This window comes from Amphiura filiformis, chromosome 18 (assembly GCF_039555335.1).
Source record: "Amphiura filiformis chromosome 18, Afil_fr2py, whole genome shotgun sequence".
In the NCBI taxonomy this organism is placed as follows: domain Eukaryota; kingdom Metazoa; phylum Echinodermata; class Ophiuroidea; order Amphilepidida; family Amphiuridae; genus Amphiura; species Amphiura filiformis.
This window is the reverse complement of record NC_092645.1, coordinates 39297721-39316458: the sequence shown is the minus strand read 5'-3', so window position 1 is coordinate 39316458 and position 18738 is coordinate 39297721.

The following is an 18738-nucleotide window of genomic DNA, read 5'->3' as shown; positions in this document are numbered from 1 at the left end:
TTGTACTCTATGTATTTGCATGTCTTCTGGAGCGTGTCTGAAGGATGATTTGAACTAATGACCTTCCGTGCAAGCACTCTATAGGATTTTCTCTGGTGACGTGATCATCGGTCATTGATGGCCTACATCTTTTCTTCCATTTCGCCCAATTTTCCCGAACTTTGATGACTTTTTTCTCAGAGTTGGCAGTCTTTGGCACTGAAACGAGTTAGCTAGTTACGATTATACACATATAAACTATTAAATTAAACAGGTTTCATGTACCGGACTCAACCGGAACATTGTGCATTATTTAAGAACATTTTGCATCTATTTTTCATCGAAAAAGTCACTAAAATCTTACCTTATTTGCTAAAGATGAAACTCAGCAAATAAACGGCCGATTTTGATGACCTTTTCGATGTGTTAAAGGACATTTTCTACACAACACGATCAAGAAAACAGTTTGACTGTAGATCCCAAAACAAAGCTACTATACATGTTCAGAGCATCAGTGAAATTCCATAATCTTACTTCTGGGTAGCGTTTGTTTGTTCTTGGATGGGTTTGTTATAGTTTTTTTCCAGTAATGATTTCGCCAAGCATCGATAGCGGTAAATGGATCATACATGAAAGTAAGTACCATTGATAGCTTTTCTTTTCATGCGTCAATGGATAAGCGGATTAAAACTTGGCCGATCGAAGTCGTTGTGGTTCCTTCTCATCTCTTTCTTCCATGCTCTCACCAAACACTCTCAACATCACCAATACAGTATTTTGTGGGACATGAGAGGACATCAGATTCCAATTGACAAATAATTTTGACTTTTTGAAATTCGCGATATAAATTAATACAAATGTTATGACAAATTATTATATGTTTTTTAATTCTTTGATATTTAACAGTCCTCGAATAAACTTTCTATATCTAACGATATGTACTTAAAGTATGTAGCTGAGATAAAAAGCCGACAATCAATTGAAAATTTTGACCGTTCATATTGAAGATATACATCTTTCCCCAAAAGGACCCAATGTTTTTAGTGTTTTGGGGGAAAATCCATATTTTCCACACGGAAAATCAATATTTTAATTGATCGTCGGCTTTTCATTCCAGCTACATACACTTTAAGTGCATATCACTGTATTTATAACGTTTACTTCGAGGACTGTTAAAGATTAATTTAAATGATTAATTTTTAATCATTTGTCATAAAATGTGTATTATATCGATGTATTCAATATGTCTGATGTGCATTCATGTTCCTCAAAAAGTCCAAACGTTCATACCCCACCCCTTAAGTAACAACTAATCTTAAAGATTGTTGATGTCTTTATCATTGCAAATCATTACAAACATACCGAAAGACATCAGAAAAACGTTATGGAGGGAATGGCAATATATCAGAAAGATCACAATGTTTGCATCTTCCTAACTATCTTTATTGTTGTAAAAAGTAACTCAACGACATTACTATAACCACAAGACAATGGCGGTAACTATATCAACTATACTCAGAGATTATTTTTTAGATTATTAAACGAAAATAGTAGCTAATTTACCGAGTACATAAAAAAAAAGACTAACGAAAATATACATTTCATCTTGTCAAAAACCAAAAGTTATTTACTGACCTGACAGTTTCGACCATCTTGGACGATGATCATCTTCAGAGTGATGTTTTTCTCTCACCTTCTGTTTACCAACAGAGGGCGCACCAGCGCCCAGAAGTGGGTCGTATACGTGGCTAAGATAATGGCAGGCACTCAAGCACGCACTCAAGAATTGTGGCTATCCCGAGTGGACTTTTAACCATGTCAAGCGCAAGATGGAATGTAAACAGGCTAAAAAGCAAAGTAAGAACAAAAATTCCACGGAAAGAAGCAAAGGACTTGTGATCATACCTTATGTTGAAAAAATGACAGAAACAGCCACTCGCATTTTCAGAAAACACGGCATAGCCACTGCAGTACGTCCACACACCACTTTAAGAAAATGTTGGTGCATCCAAAGGACAAAAGAGACCCCATGAGTACCACGGACTGCATATATGAAATTCCTTGTGCAAATTGTGATAATACTTATGTTGGTGAAACTGGGCGGCGTTTTGAAACAAGATTGAAAGAGCATAAAAAGAAACTGAGAAAGTAGCCCATAGTAAAGGAACATTTACTCGTCAAACAAGAAAACAGTCGGCTAGCGAACAGTCCAAATCTGCTATCGCGGACCATGCCGTTCAACAAAATCATGTGATTAACTGGAAAGATGCTCAAGTACTTGAAAAGGAATGTAATTCGGGAGCCCGCCGTATAAGAGAAGCCATCTGGATACGGAAGAGAGCACCGAACACAATGAACAGAGACGAGGGGGCCCATTATCTTAGCCACGTATACGACTCCACTTCTGGCGCTGGTGCGCCCTCTGTTGGTAAACAGAAGGTGGAGAGAAAAACATCACTCTGAAGATGATCATCGTCCAAGATGGTCGAAACTGTAAGGTCAGTAAATAACTTTTGGTTTTTGACAAGATGAAATGTATATTATGAGTTTCTACAAACCTAATGAACCTCTTCAAGAATATTTGATATCAGGGCATTCCTCGTATTCAAAATAAAAGTCGATGTGTGTGATGTGCTTTCAGGTCTCACATTCCTTAATGTCTCAGGTTTCTGTAATTTTAGGGAAAGTGATTGAGAATACCGTAAAACCTCGTCTACAAGCATATAGAGTGCGTCTGTTAACAGAAATACTTTACTTTACTTTACCTGGATCAGGTTCCAACATATTCGCCCGATTATGGGCCACCCACGGTTGTTTGACAGGATCATTGATTAGTTTTTCAAACAAAACATCACGCACAACCAAATTTTAGGCTTAAACAGCTAAATGTGACATCATGCAAATGTATACAGATGCTTTTGAGTCATTCTCAACTTAAATTCCCCCTTTTTTTACAAAATTATTCACTTTTATATTTTAAAGGCTTTTTCGGATATAAAATGAATCTATAAATGACAAAATTGGTGAAAAACGAACTCTCATGCTTATTGTCAAAAATTTCAGAACAAAGGCAAAGTTTTTTCATGTTATTCTTTCACTCATCAGTAAATAGATAATTTGACACTTATTTAAACATCATAACTTAAAATACAACTTCAAATACCCAATTGTTAAAAATTATCCATATAAAGAGCATTGACCAGTTGTTCAGGATTCAACTAAATTCAGTCACTTTTGCTACACAAAGATTCGAAGGTGGCCCAAGCTGTTTTAGGGCTACTTTACACAATCAGTCATATTGTCGACCACCTATTTTATTAAAACAAAGCTTAATATGCAGTAGCTTAAGAAATTACCTTGATGACCAAATAAAATTCAATACAATCAATAAGTGACAAATTTACCTGAGGCTGCGATCACATAGAAGGATACGGTATATGGTATTCGCTCACCTGATCTAAGCCTATAAACTTAAAGTTGGAATTTGTTCGAAATGTCAAATGTCAGATCAACCATAATGGTAACATTATGCTGATGGTTTGACCACGGTGTTTCATTTTTTCCGCCACAATTTATTACGACTCAATTGCCATCATGGGTTGTATACTCTATGAAGTTAACAACCTATGGTATCAGCGCAGCATATCCCCCCCAACTGTAAAAAGTACATCTGATCTTCACGTGTATCTAATCTCAAACTATACTATTGGTGCTCATAAGTCTGCTACACCCGGGTGGCTGTATTATCCAAAAGATAAAATCTAAACTACCACCGTCTGTGCTCCATCATTTAGAATTACACTATGAACCCTCCAAAAATACCCGATGTCACTGATAATTTTCGTTAGCAATAGAATCATATGTTTATAGCATTTCGGTATTTGATATTATATAATGAGTATAATACATTGAATGATTCAGACATGATATGAGACACAAAGACACTCTTGACACAAATATATTTTAGTGCATTTAATGTGTATTTTCGGTAAATTAATATACAGACAGTGTAGATATAGATTATAGTGATATTGGGCAAACTTCAAAATAGTAACGTTTAGTTCTGCTTGTGGCTTCTGTTCATCAAACTCTGCGCCAATGGCGTGTCTGCAATAAATCTTAACCAAGTAGCTTAAATGACAGGACAAAAACAATTTCTTGTTTAAAATCGTGCTAAAAACTAGCTAATAAAATAGTCATATAAATTGCACATTGGGATATTTTATTCTTGTATCGCTTCAATCATTTTTGAACACTTAGAAATGTGAGAAAACTATTCAAAAACAGGCTATGTTTATTCTCAGGATCATTGTTTTCTTTGGGTTTTTACAGATTGAGTCTGCATGGTTACCATATAATAGGTTTCCAGTGAGCATATAGCAGAGGCAAAATTGTGATACAGACTGTCTCAAAATAATTAGTAACAAGAAATTTATGACATGTACAGTGGATAATTACTCAAGGTTTGAGTGTCAAAAAATTGCAAACATAAAATGTACCTTCAAACTTATTAGACACATAGAACAGATCATGAAGACTGCAAATGTTGCACAACTTTTCTGAAAACAATTGCAACAGATTTTTTGTTAAATAAGAAACTAAGAAACATTAAACTCGAAAAATTTCTTGAGGTCCTCTTCTACCAATTCATTTGCTTTTAAAGTAGATATCTTATTTGACCATTAACATGATTACAATTACAGTATCTGGTTTTTAACTTGAATCAAGCACAATCCGTGCTTGATGATATGCTTCAGAAAACTCCAACTTATTCTAATATTAAACTGCCTGCTGATATAGTACGGCATGTTTAGATATCAATTAATTTGAGACATACACTATTATTATATGTAGACGATTTGGTACAATAATGCAGATAGTATATCAAACATAAGCCATGCTTAATGGTATGCGTTAGTGAACTTCAAACTTGCTTATATTGTACCGACTGTCGAAAATTATGGCATGTTTAGATAGTAAACAATGATGCTTAATCGTTATTCTTAATATATCAATATACAGGGGAAAGAAGAATCACGCATCGCACACTAGCACATTTAAACATGAATTTACGAATGGAAACATAACATGCATAGTCAGATATACCAGAGTAAAATAAAAACTCCGGACATACCTGCCTGTGCGGGGACTTGAACCACAGACCTCTTGCTTGTCGGGCGAGCGCTCTACCACTGAGCTACACAGACTGTCCCTGATAAACAGGACTCAAGTCTGGTACTTATGGATATGAGCAGTCAACGGTAAACAGTACAAAAACATAACATGCATAGGCAGATATACCAGAGTAAAAACTCCGGACATACCTGCCTGTGCGGGGACCTTGAACTTGAAACACTATTATTCAAATATTTTTTTCTATATGGAATTATCATTATCTGAATATTATTGTGGATAATTATAAATGTAATGCAGGCTGGTGACTATCATACACAAGAAGTTCATTGCCCAAAAAGTTACAAAGTTAGTCTCCTTGATGACAATGGCAGTAACGGTATGATCTTTTACGGCTACCTTTTATCCTAAAAAGAGAAATGACTTATGTTGTAAATAAAAAAAGAAAGCAAGAAACAACAAGTAAGAAACATAACAAAACAAAAAGGCATAAATAACCAAGAAAAGATTTTAAGTAATTGCAAGTAAGCAAAAGAAATCCCATTCGGCATCCATTTTACCCACAAATTAATGACACTATTAACAAAATCCATTGCCCATAAACCCACCGGTAAAGCCCATTCCATAAAGTTATTTTATAAAGTTATCATTGAGGAATGTTAGATATTCATGCATGGTATGTGTACTCCTTTTCAATCTTTGAAGTAGCCAACCCTTCTCCGTGGCCAGAGTGAAAAACGGGTACATTTCTTTAAAAGAACATATCTTCAAAAGTTGCGAGCCAATTGATATAATTGTTTTGGTTTATTAAAGCTAACAGAAATAGGAGAAAAAGAGGGCGCAATGAGGGGCCTCTTTTATGGGACACCCTGTATATTTTTTTATGCATTTATCAATAAAATGTATGCAAAAACGTTAAGAGGGAGTGCACGATTTGCCTGCGGTCTGCCGGTTATTATAATAAATGTTGAGATTCCAATATTGCTGAAACACAACAATAATTTCCGACTTTTCAATGTATGCTCTTAAAATATACACAGGCAATTTTGTCCTGAAGAATTTTGACAATGGTTACAGCTTTCATATCATTCATGATATATAACATCGTATTACATAATCCATGAAATGGATTAGGACAAAAACGTTTCTTTTCAGTAAGTACTCTGAAAAGTAAATTGATAATATAATTTTTATTTTATTTTAAGAGTTGGGATATAACACATGCCTAAATTCGCGAAACTATTTTATATGTTAATATTTCTTTTGTTAGTGCGATCAGCGCACTGAATGGTCTATTGTTCTATTGTGTCCGATTTGAGCGCTGACATATTGGAAAATGTTGCCAATCAATATTCATGAGAGTGTACATTCAACGTCCAATTTTTGAAATTGGGTGACTTGTGCTTTGCAGGTGTAAAATACATCTGACTGGGCGTTTTAAATACGTAACGCATAAAGGCATTGCCATCATCGAATGGCTGCCTATAGTGCTGTTAGTGTTAGGCCTATGTGTGTGTGTGTGTGTGTGTGGGGGGGGGTGTATAGTTTCTATAATAATTATTATAAAAGGCCTACATTTATTTGTCATTCATTTCTTTTCCTTTCTCTGTACTTGCTAAAGTATCACTCCCTCTTATTATCTCCCTTTACTTCTTCATCCCCTCTTACGTTTTGTCCCCTCTCATTCCTATCATTTTCCTTACCTTTCTATTTATTTACGTCTATTTATTTATTTCTCTTTATTTCTTCCTCTTTCTCTCGTTCTCCAGTCCCCTCTCATTCTTCATATCCCCTCCTCCACCCTCATCCCCTCCCAAGACCTCTCACAGAAGAGCTGCCCCCCTTCAGTACGCCACTGATTATGATATTCCCCTTCTTAAAATAAAATAAAATAAAATCTCAATTTGTAAAACAACTTTTATATAGGCCTATACTGGTATACTTATTATTATGTTACATGTATACGTAGCTCCCGGGACGTAGCTATTTAATACCATTATTGTACTATTGACATGCAGACACATGGCAGCCTTGATGCGTAATCATTCAGCAAGCGCATTCAATTTATTTAAATGAAGCACCTAATGTCAGTGGGGTGACAACGAAATATGCATTAGCGGCTAATGTGTGCCTTTTGTGCTTACGGCTACTCAATCACACCCTTGGGTTTATGTATAACAATAGGTACTTTTCGTTCCATTAAGCGCTTTCACGCGACTTTCATTTGATCACTTATTGACAGTAGCTTGCTAGGTAAAGCGTTAATACACTGTCGGGTCAGCTTACCGATTTAATGGCGGAAGCCCTTTGTCCCAAACAAAAGGTACCTTTTGATGAATAGCTTGTCAGATTTCAAATCGGCACAAGGTTTCAATGCGTTACGTAATCTATTTCCTCTCCATCTTATAATAGCTCCATGAGTGCGATAGTATAGTACAATATTACAATGAGTGCAATATGATATATATGTAACGTTTAATAAATATTACTTTTAATTAGAGTAACTCTGAAAAGGTTATAATACCAAACGCGTTCGCGTCACGTAGTATTGATTTACATGTATTGCTCAACAATTTTAGTGGCAATTTGATATAAAAATAGCAAAAATCACGGATTTTTTTCCTGTGAACAATATTGGTTAAAAACTGCGTATTATTTGTTGCTCGAAAATTGTTCAAAATGATTCGCATGCATTTGCCCCTGCGGGGGGATCGTGTATCACACGCATCAACATATCAGTACACTTGCATAAGCTTGTATGATTTCTGGTATATAATAATAATAATAATAATAATAATAATAATAATAATAATAATAATAATAATAATAATAATAATAATAATAATAATAATAATAATAATAATAATAATAATAGTTAATAAACTACATTAGACTTGCTTAAATTCACAATTAGACAAAGTACAGTTCGCGTACGGTGCTGCTCCCAACTGTATGTATTTTATTCAACATGAATTATTTCTTTCCAATTTACTTGATTAGAGAACAATATCTGGTTTATATAACTTGCAATAAACAAGATATGTGATGCGATCAAGCTAAATCAGTCGGAACTCGGAAATATTGATTTTGAGATACAGCCAAACAAAGGAAATTTTTCCTTTTGTTTCCTATTGTTTTGGAAACTCTTTAATTGCTCATATCTTTGGAACTGGTTGTTCAATTTCAATGGGGTTTTCTGCAAAATCCAGCTTTGTAAATGCGTTTTACTATCCTATAGGAAACTGAAAATTTATTATTGCCGAGTTCCGACTGATTTTGCTTGATCGCATCACATATATGCCTTATGATATGTATTAAAAAAACAAGCCATTGGACATTGACAATCAACTTATGCTTATATATAATTTTGTCTATATTCTCAGTCATCCAGGTATATAAAATATCAAGTTGATTTAAATTAAAATCTAGTCAACTGGATTTATTGACTGACGACGTTTCACATCCTATCATGGATGCTTCCTCAAGCCGTCTGATTTTTCGGCGGCGATTGGTCAGTGACCCGTGACGGGGTCACAGAACCCTATGTGTCAGATCTCACCGATACCAAATCCCCGTCTCCTTTAAGCCCACCAATACACTCGGAGGCAAAAACTAGTTCACCCTAAGGACAAGGTACCGAAAGACAAACAGAACAACCTTGTCTATGCTATCCCATATACAGACAATGGATGTAAGGACTTGTATATAGGGGAAACTAAACAAACGCTGGCCAAACGCATGTATCAGCATAGAAGAGCAAGCGCATCCGGTTGTGGAGACTCTGCGGTATACTCACATCTCAACAGTACCAACCACACATTCGATAACAAGGACGTTGTCATATTGTACAGAGAATCGCCTGCCTACCTGCCTATGTCGAGTGGTGTCCTCGAACTGTGATGGCCCTCCATATCTTTCTGTCTTGCATTGCTGTTGTCATGTCAGTTGTTTCAAGTCCGGTGTCTTGTTTCAAAATGTCGACATATGTCAGGGCAGGCCTTCCATGTTTCCTTTTCCCATGCTTCGGAATCCAGTGCACCAGTTGAGATACAGGTTCTGTCTTGCTTCTATAGCAGTGACCAGCAAACCGAGTCCTTCTCTCTCTGATCTTGTCCGATAACTTTGGAAGGTCGCCATACAGCTCTTTGTTTGTCATATGCTGTTTCCAGTGGACATTACGCATTGACCTCAACAGTCTGGTATAGCAGCCATCCAGCTCCTTTGCCAGTTTGGAAGTGACTGTCCATGCCTCACACCCATAGATCAGTACTGATTCCACTGTTGCTGTAAATAGGCGCTGTTTGAATCTTGCTGAGAGCGACGACTTCCAGATCTTGGCCATCCCATTACAAGCTCTCCAGGCTGCTGCTTTTTGTATTTTTACATCCTTTTCTGAGCTCTTCATCCACGCTCCTAGGTACTTAAAATCTGGGACCTCCTCAATCTGTGTTCCACTGTTTGTCTTAATAATTGTGATACCTTTGTTATGGTTAAATGCCATAAACTTGGTTTTGCCAGCATTCATTCTCAGTCCGACTTTTCCAACTGATGTTTCCACCTGGCTGAGTAGCTTGTTTGCCTGATCTATTTCCTCTGACAGTAATATCATCGGCAAAATCAAAGTCAGTGACAACCTCTGGACCAATACGCCTACTTTTTCTTCTTTCCAGTTGGAATCAAAGTTCCTCTTCCTTACCCTCTATTGCTGTTCTCAGGGCGTAATCCAGTACCACTACAAATAAATATGGAGCAAGAGTGTCGCCCTGCAGTACACCGGCTAGTATTTCGAAGAGATCTGTTTCTCCATCAGGTGAAATCAGAGAATCGCGGTGGTTTGAAAGAGGTGTGAAAGAGGCTGTTTATGTGAAGCGGGAGGAGCCATCTCTGAACAGAGGAGGAGGTCTGCGCTACAACTTGGCGGGGGCCTACAGTTCAGCTATCCAAAAGATCCCTCGACGTCTCAGTTCTGTGACCCCGTCACGGGTCACTGACCAATCGCCGCCGAAAAATCAGACGGCTTGAGGAAACTTTCAGGACAGGATGTGAAACGTCGTCAGTCAATAAATAGTAAGTCCAGTTCAGTAGATTTTAATTTAAATCAACTTGATAACTTATGCTTATATATTTTTTATTTTATTTTTTATGTTAAGATATTAAGTAATTTGAGACAAATGCTATTAATATATGTGTATATATGTAGCATATAAGTGCAGTATGATAAAGTTAAAACTATTTAAATATTACTTATATTATTATTAACTTAATATTAGCGTAACTCTATAAATATATATACTTTACAACATTTAACATGGATATTTGAATTAGTTTATTTAAATAGTCTCTAAATGCTTCTCTACTATATTACAATTAGACGAGATGTTATATTTTCAAAAGTGACGGAACGAAACTAGTAATAATATCATTCACAATACAATAATTATAATACTTAAATAGTAAAATACTTGTTAAAATGAGATCCCAAGTCTTGATATAAGGGGAACGCATAGAGGAAAGAGATAAGCAGAGAAAGTACCACCAGTCAAAGTCCCCGTGTATTGTATGGTGTAAGTTCTCGCATATTCATGAGGGCCGATTGTTCGATCGTGTCGTGTCCAACAATCACGCCAGCGCTGCGTGCCTTCGCGTATACGCGAAAGAGCGTTGCGTGCTTTCGCGATTATGCGATAGACCATGAAAATACGCGGTAATTGCGTAGCAGTCTCGCCTGTCGCATTTCACGGAACAATCGGCCCTCATTATCGGATGAGGCGGCGACTTTGACTGGTGGTACGCGCTCTGTAGTACTCTATGGGGGAACGATACACAATACTGTATTTAATATGACAAGATATAATAAGAGGCAAACTTTTGATAGTTCCGGATGAGCGGGAAATATTACCTCCAAGCCGTAAATAGTACTTTTGATCACGCCTTCCGCGTGTGCGTTCGGATGCGACAAAACAGTTTACGCACGCGAAACTGCCATAGCGTGATTTCGCGCTGCTGTAATTGGTTAGCCCGATTTTAGCCTATTCGATTTTTTTGAAGGGCAAAATATAGGTTGTGCTTAAATTGGTCGTGCTGTTCAGAGTCAAATAATTTTCTTTTAACAAATCAATGAACAAAGAACATATTAATGAAGTATATAAAACAAATATATACTGCCTTTATTCTAAGTTATGGTTAAAACTATAGTCCCTCGTTGAGATCAATTAATACTATTTTCCTTCAGGGCTGCGCCCCTCAGGAAAAGAGTACAATTGATCTCACCTCTGGCCCATAGTTTTAACCAGAACCTCTCATGGCAGTATATATTTGTATGCTACCTGTAAATATGTTCTTAGTGCAAAAGTGTATATAATGAATGCACTATGGTATAGTTAACACTGTACAGCATTTAATGTGAGAGTATGTAGTTTGTAAAATACCTACGCCTATTTACACTTCTCAACTAAATTTATCTCATTACATACAGATACATACGATTTTTCTATTTTTAAAAGTGAAGGAAAGAAACTAGGAATATTATCATTCACAATACAATTTTTATAATACATTAACACTTTTTTAAACTATGGAAATGAAATGATATTCCAGAGTTTGCAGTCACTTGTGCACGATTTTTCTCGGGTGACGCTCAAAACTTTCGTTTTGATATTGGCCTTAACTCAAGAACCGCTAAATCTATGGAAATAAAAATGCGATTAAAGGATTTGGAATAAGCGTTTTGAGCGTTTCGACAGTATTTTCGTGTGACTTGAGAGCACATCAGACATATCGAATTGCATTTTGAATACGAAGAATGTCTTTCTGATATCAAACAATTTTCATTTTTTTCACCATTTTGATATATAACAGTCCTCAAAGTAAATTTTATAAATCTAATGATATATTCTTTAAGTGTATATGTAGCTGGGAGGAAAAGCCGACGATCAATAATTGAAGATTTTGACCTTTCATATTGAAAATAATTATGTTTTGATTTTTTCCCAAAAAGACCTCATTTTTTTGGTGTTTTGGGAAAAAGATTCCATATATTCAATACGAAAGGTCAAAACTTTCAATTGATCATCGGCTTTTCATCCCACCTATACACACTTTAAGTATAAATCATCAGATTTATAAAGTTTACTTCGAGTACTGTTAAATATCCAAAATATCTATTTTTTATCATTACCATAAAATGTGTATTACATTGCGAATTTAAAAAAAATCAAAATGATAGCTCTTGATATTTGAGAAAATATCTCAAAACTTAAGACTTTTTATGTTGAAGCCTATGGCTTGCATGCAGAGCTTAAGGGATGAAGCAACTAAGGTGACGATCTCCGGAAAGTTTTTCGATCAATTCATTAATTTCTCAAAAAGTAAAAATCTCAGTTTAATAAATAACGGTTAAAATGAAAGCCATTATTGGGGGCCTAATTATCGTATCATTATAATAGGTCTGGCACCAATGCACGCATTTGTTTCGGTGTCCCAAGTTCATAGTCAGATATGCTGACGCTATTTTTTACAAATCGCCTGGAATTGCATATTTAGGTTTCAGCGATTGCTGAAAAAAGATGGGTATGTTTCTGAAAAGCGTTTCCGCTTGGAATGTAGATGCCTATTATGGAGCTTAATGTCCGTGATTTTAATTTATAAGCTCTTTCATTGACAATTGGCAACGTCTTTTGCACACCATGCGGGTCGCCTGTTTGAATCCCAATATTTTAAAAATTATGTTTTTTTTAAACCAAACAACCAGCCAAAAGAGTTCTCTAAACTGTCCTCTAACCGCAGATAACATTAGATCGACTGTGCTATCGGTAGAATTTAAACGAGAACCAAAAGTGTTCGCCAAAGTCATGTAAATATGGACTTTCGCGGAATATGGCGTTTTAGTAAAAAGTTGCATTTTTTGCCAGTGTTTTTTCTGTTCTTGCTATGAAGAACATTATGAACGTACCTCCAACGTAGAACATAGTTGGCAAATATATTCCGGTTCGACTATGACTTATTCCAGATCCTTGATCTTTGCTATTGGCAAACTTATGAGCATATTTGTATTTTGTAAAATGGCGAAAATATTGCAAAACTGAGCACTGAGTTAACGTGTCATATGTTGTCCTTTCCGATTCTGACAGTGAGCGTATTGGAATTCTGATTCTTTCCCATATTGATTGATTTTAAACAATTGATTCGAACCAACGTCCTTGGTCCTACTATAATGTCTGTGGTAATGTGTTCAGAAGTTTTTGGATCTTGACAGGCGGCGAGTGGCATGATAGAGCCGGCAACTTGTGAAACCGCCCGGCCGTATGGTATTTTCCATATACTCGGTTAGTTTTGTGGGGTTCATTATCGAACCCCAACGGTTTTAGTATGTATTTATATTATTTATTAACATAGGCCTATTTGTTTGTGATATTTCTAGCGTTTTAAAATTTCAAAATAATCCCATTCAATTACACGGCTGACGATGGAAATTTACTGAATTTAGAGAATGCACGGCGACCACCACCTGGATCTTGATCCATTTTGCAACAGCTGTGCTCAGTCTGGCGTATAATAAGCGTCTCTTTGTTATTTACATTAGATAAATGAATGGGAAATAAAGAGAGTTTATTATCGTGAGTATAGGTTTGTTGGTTTAGGAATATCGCTATGCACAGCTCCAAGATATACTATAGTGCGTTTTATTTTTTAATTCATCCCATTATTTTGGCTGCAACTGGACATAAACCATTTTTTACAGTTATTACTGATAGTGATATTATTTCTTCATTTTTGGTACACCGAAATAATAAACTATAAAACCATTAACTGATAGAATATATGTCCTACAAGTCGCGTGAAAGTCGATTCCGAGTTTATCGTCCCCCGCCCGCGGCACTGTTTGGAAACCCAAAATACCCGCGTCAAATTGTCAAAAATGCCTAATAAATAATTCATTATTTCCAAAGTATCAGTGTTTTCACCAGTTTTAGCAATTGAAAACATATATTTTCGTTTGTAAAACATAACTTGGAAGCAAAACCAGGCTCTTTTCTAACCTTTCTAGTCCTGACCTTACCCATATAAAAACATGTTTATAAATCACATGTATGCGGTTGGCTTTAAATCAACACGCATTTCAGGTCAATAATGAAATCTGATGAAATAATGAAAAGTGAACCTGGAAAAAAGGTGACGATAAACTCGGAATTGACTTTCATGGGCCTAATCTATAATAAATCAATGTATTATTGGGTAATACCGCGTGTTTGTGATGATTTAATTTTAAAACCAAATTAATGACTTTACTGGAATAGTCGGCATGGCATAGCACTGGCTTTTGCCTTCAAAGATAGTGGGCTCGAATCAAGGTCTGTCTTTGTTCATTTCTTTAAATTCACTTTAGTTGACTACATACCATGCCAACAAATTTTGTTATAAAGAAAAGTGTTTCATAAATTGTCAGTGTTATATACTATCAATTCGACGTAAACCATTTTAATACTTCGATGTTGCTTATTTTCAAACTCCTAAAGTTCCGATCCGGAACAAAAAACAAAAGGCGACCTCGAAACTTACGAAGCTGACATCGTTCGAATTTTTTTTGTGGAGTTTTTTGGTGGTTTTTTTTCATGAACGAAATTTTCATTAAGAGTCAAATTACGTCTATTTCGTTTAAACCATTTTGAACTCGTGTGTTACATATCGGTCTAAGTCAAGGGCAGGTCTTAGTCATCAAGACATACAGAGAAATTTTTGCATTAGTTAGTCTCTGTTTTGACCGTGTTAGATGTGATTTTACTATCTGAATGCGGGGTCGATGATTGTTGTTTTTTGTTCTTTCGCATTTCGCCAATCCACGACGCGATTGTGTACAAATACGGATTGAGAGATGAATTTATAGGGAGAATAAATACCACAGACCATGTGTACATCTCTAGAGGAATCACGGCGGCTCCCGTCTGGGAGAGGATACCCATTATAATAACAGGCATCCAACATATGAAATCCGTACCCACTATTGCTGCCATTCTGATTGCAATTTTGATATCATCCCGCTGCGACTGATTTTGATGAACTTTTTTGCTGGACATTTTAACTGTGATAAACATTGTAACATAGCAAACAAAAATGGCCAAGAAACAGACTAGGTTGATGCCTAGGAAAATCGCGATGGAATAATACCAAGCAGGTTTAAATTTGTCTGCAACGGGAAGATCAAAAGATCGACCGGAATCAGGACCCCCGACGTCACTTGATTGGATGCTGTAACTTGACGGTCGGGTAATCAACGGGAGGCCGATACAGACATCCGATAGGTCATAAAAATCAGACTCGGGTCCCGCTTGCAAAGTAGGGAGTAACCCTAATACGAAAGCTATTGCCCAAAATATTCCTACGGCTACTTTAGTTGACGTGCCACGGAACTTGAATGCTCCAAATGGAAACACAATGCAAATAAACCTATCAATTGATATCAATGTTATAAAGAAAACAGAAGCTTCACTCGAGAGAAGGGCTAAAAAACTGGCGAATTTGCATAATTTGGACGAACGCCATTGATCTGAATGGACAAAATATTCATCGCCATAATACAGATCTACAGACGCCAACATTAGCATGTATATTCCCATTTGGCAATCTGAAACTGCCAAATTGCTAATCAAGAAAGACTGTTTAACTTGGATGTCCGACGTTTTCTTTTCCATAACTCTCAGTGCAACGACGAATACGTTACCAATAAGGGCACTGATTCCAAGAACCCACATAGAAACGCGTAGTATGGTCTTCTGCATGAGACTTCCGCACTTAAAAAGTGGTGGTTGCTGTTTCAGGATGACGCATTCGTCCAAACTCTCAAAATGACAGCACAAGAAACGATCATCAACGTACCTGTTAGATATCAAGAATTATAAATTACTTTCAAATAGTTAAATTACATATACACTTTTTGTTTAGCATTTGTTGTCTAAGCTCACCAAAACGTTTCAGTTTTATCTCAAAGCACTCAACATTAAACTTGCTTTACATTTATATCAACACTGCAATTACGCAGATAAATATTCTATATACAAGATAACCAGTACAGGTAATCCCCATATGCAGCTTGTATATACAACTTTAGAAAAATACTTGTATTTATCTCGTATAAACCACATTGTTATATTCAAACCAGACTGGACCTTCGTCTAATCAAATGCTTGTAACTTTGCTGTTTGAAGTTCCATTGGATTCAATGGGGGCGTCAAAATGTGCCGGACTAGATAGTGCGTCTATTACAAAAATAAATTTACCCCAGCGTGGTTCAGTATTGAAATTGTAATTATGTTTCCAAGTGTAAGGAAACTTTCTTGGAGCAGTATAGTTAAAATCTGGCATATATCGCTTACATGTGTGTGTCTGTTGAACCCTTCGACGTTTTCTTCTCATATTTTGTTTTGAAGTTCCAATGCATGTCAGGGACCTCCAATAAGAAAAAAATATTTATCTTGGGTAACTTGGTCAACCTTATCTTTAAAAAAATATAGAGGTTATCCAAAGCTACAATATGATACCTACTCAACTTTTGGCTTCAGTTTGTAACCGTTTCCAAATCTTTATACCCTTAAACCAATATTATGAGCATATCTAAACAACCAAAAAACGCATTTTCATCAAATTAACTTTTATTTTCTAGCCGAGCGAGATTAAGAGTATAAACTTGGGTGATTTCAATATTCTGACATGTACGATAAGAGAAAGAGAGATGTGATGATGGAGGTAGACCTTTTTGATATGCAGTTTTTACCGTATTGTGAACAACTATGCTTTTTGATTCTTAGTCTCAAGAACGACATTTCTAAACCTTGAATCAGATATTTAAAAAATAATAAAACGTCCGTACACCTGATATTTTGCCTATTTTATTATCTTACCCAATAACCAATCATCAGAGCAACGCGACCATCAACTTTGTCTTATGACCGGACCAAGTTCGAATGGGTATACTTGAAATGGAACACTTGTTGACTCATGAAAGTATAATCGTTGAATAAAGACTTTACTAGCTAATTGAAAAACAAAGACTTCTTACATCTTTTTCAAGCTGTTCAGACCGCGAAATCCTCCCTTTTCAACGTCAATTGGTGTATCCAGTTTACTCTCTCGTATCAAAACTCTAAAACAAAACCATATGAGTTGAGAAAATATCAGTGGCGTAGCTGCCCTACTCTGACAGGGGCAAGATCCAGCACGGTGGGGTTCAGGGGCCGGCCTTAGGGCTCTGGTGGGGTGGCGTGGTCGAGGCAACAGAGCCCCGGGAATCTCATGGGTTTTAGCGTTTTAGGACCTCAAAAACTACTGTTTTTGGCAAAGTGCGCGTGTAAAAAAGAAAAAGAAAAAATAATAATAAAAAAAAAAGTCCTCTTTTAGTCATGATCCCATAGGGATGTGGTAGGGAGAAAATAAATCCAATGTCATCAGACAAAAATAAAACATTGAACTTTTTAACAATAATTTATTTTCTTCTGGATAATGCAGTTAGAAAATATCTGATCTAGTTATTTTAAAGCACAGTAAGAACTATTTTTGTTGGAGTAGGGCCTTTATAGGAGTAGTACCAGTTTCTCTTTTGCGAGAAGTAGGTTGCAGGGTTTCAATTCGCCTGGAAAAACCCGGAAAATCGTTTTGACTTTTCAAATCCTGGAAAAATCGTGGGAAATCAGAAAACAAGAATGGAAAATTCAAAAGTCGCACATGTGCAGGATGTGTGCAGGATGTGTTCATGTGCAGGATGAGTGGGCACTTCTGTGTTTGGACTTTTCAGCCCATTCACTCATCCTGAATTACTTGCTTTTGTCATGTGTAAGAAATGTAGAGTGTGTATAAATGTACTGTTATTTTGTTACTTTTGTATTTTGCAAGTAATTCAAATAAATATTATTATAACACTTAATCGTCAAGACCGCGGGTCGCACAACACTAAATCACCGGGTTTTTTTTATTTCTGTCTTTTTTCTGAGATTGTCAGAGGGCCCCTGTTCCCGGCAGCTACACCACTGGAATATACATTCAGGCGTGTTGGTATATAAGTTTAGTTATAGCATAGAATAACCAATGCTTCGTAATGAATTTGCCGCTGCCTGCTTTGTAAAATTAAGATTTAAGATTAATAATATTTTCCGAGGACAATTTTTCATCATGATGGAATTTTATGTCATCTGAATTATACATATACTCACAGAATGTCGGTAAAGCCCGTGTCTATCATTGTCACATACATGACTTGTACTAGAGGAAGTTTTGAATGAGAAAACGGACATAATTGCCTCATTCTTTTGGATGACAAACTGCTTGGTGTGTGAGTCAATCATTATTATCTTTCTAAAACTGGTGAGAATTGGTAATTCACACTGAGCTGAAAACAAACATTATTATTTTCTCATCCAAAAGAATAAGAGAATTTAAATTCTCACCGTTTCTCACCAAAATGTCCGTTTTCTCATCCAAAGTTTCGTCTAGTGATATGAATTCATATTACTTGCATGTATGAATTCATACTACGTGGGTCTTGCGCTAATATGAATTCATATTACTTGCATGTATGAATTCATACTACGTGGGCCTTGCGCTAATATGAATTCATATTACTTGCATGTATGAATTCAT